Source organism: Rhagoletis zephyria, unplaced genomic scaffold (genome assembly GCF_001687245.7).
Source record: "Rhagoletis zephyria isolate East Lansing unplaced genomic scaffold, Rhagoletis_zephyria_1.1 Rzeph_scaffold_28114, whole genome shotgun sequence".
Classification (NCBI taxonomy): domain Eukaryota; kingdom Metazoa; phylum Arthropoda; class Insecta; order Diptera; family Tephritidae; genus Rhagoletis; species Rhagoletis zephyria.
Window position 1 is genome coordinate 2,509 of NW_016185171.1, and position 1,273 is coordinate 3,781.

General features: G+C 38.2%; 1 protein-coding gene across 1 annotated transcript in view; it reads left to right on the forward strand.

Moving 5' to 3' along the window:
- Positions 1 to 1,107: 1,107 nt before the first annotated feature.
- LOC108382671 (uncharacterized) overlaps positions 1,108 to 1,273 on the forward strand; it is a gene marked incomplete at its 3' end in the record, with an annotated part of 1,323 nt that continues 1,157 nt past the window's right edge. Inside the window, exon 1 of the mRNA XM_017639043.1 lies at positions 1,108 to 1,263. The remainder of the gene's footprint in view (positions 1,264 to 1,273) is intronic.

Consider the following 1,273-nt stretch of genomic DNA (forward strand, 5'->3'; position numbering starts at 1 on the left):
AAAAATCGCTTTTGCGATGGCGTCCTGTTAAATATGTATCGCCGGGTATAGATTCTAAAGTAATAGAAAATTTAAAATATATCGTTTCTGAAATGTCTCCCACCGAGCGGTTTTGCGAAATTTTATTCGACGAAATTTCTATTAAAATAGATCTCGTTTATAATAAAAGTAGATACATTATTGACGGTTTCGTAGATATTGGCGACGGTAATCGCGACCTCAATGTTGCCGACCAATGTTGTTCTTTCATGGTGAAAGCCATCGCGGCGGATTGGAAATATGTCCTTTCCTATTATATGATAAAAGGCGGTATGTCGACTTCAAGTCTTTTAAATTCCTTAACGGAACATATTAAAACGGTTGAAGGCCTCGGCTTAAGCGTCAAAGCCATTGTCTGCGATCAAGGCCCAACCAACGTTCGTCTTTTTAAACTTTTAAATGTCTCCGCGGAAAATTCGTTCTTTATATTCAATGGAAAAAAAATCCACTGTCTTTACGACTATTGCCATTTAATTAAATCGGTTCGGAATAACTTATTAAAGCACGATTTGAAAACTATCGATGGCATCGCGAGCGGTAAAGTCATTCGTCAATTATATTCGGTAGATAAAGCCAATGTAAACTTCAAGGTATGTCCTAAGCTGACAGCTTCGCATATTTACCCAAATAATTTTGAGAAGATGAGCGTATCCCGAGCGACGCAGCTATTGAGTAATTCGGTAGCTGCAGGCATTGATATGGCGCAGAAGCCAGGGTTGCAAGGGTANTATCCCGAGCGACGCAGCTATTGAGTAATTCGGTAGCTGCAGGCATTGATATGGCGCAGAAACAAGGGTTGCTAGGGTCTGATGAATACACCCTCAAATGTGCCAAGCCGACTCAGTTGTTTGTAAAGCGCATGAATGATTTGTTCGATGAGCTCGATTGTAAGAGATTAAATAATAAAAACCCATTGAAGGGTCCAATTTGGCGCGATTCTGTAGACAAGCTTAACAGGCTCAAGGACCATATTAAATTCATTTCCTCGATTCAACTTCCTAATAATATAAATTCCGTGTGTTTTGCTGGTTTTATTTTAACCATTAATTCGATGATTAATTGAAGTCAAGATATCTTTGAAAATTGCAAAGATGTAAATTTTATATTGTTGGAAAAATTTAATTAAGATGCCCTTGAGAACTTTTTTTATAGAATCCGCGCAACTCAGGGCATTAATACGCATCCATCGGGCCATGAAATTCAGTACATTGTTGCTCGCTTAATTTCTATGAAA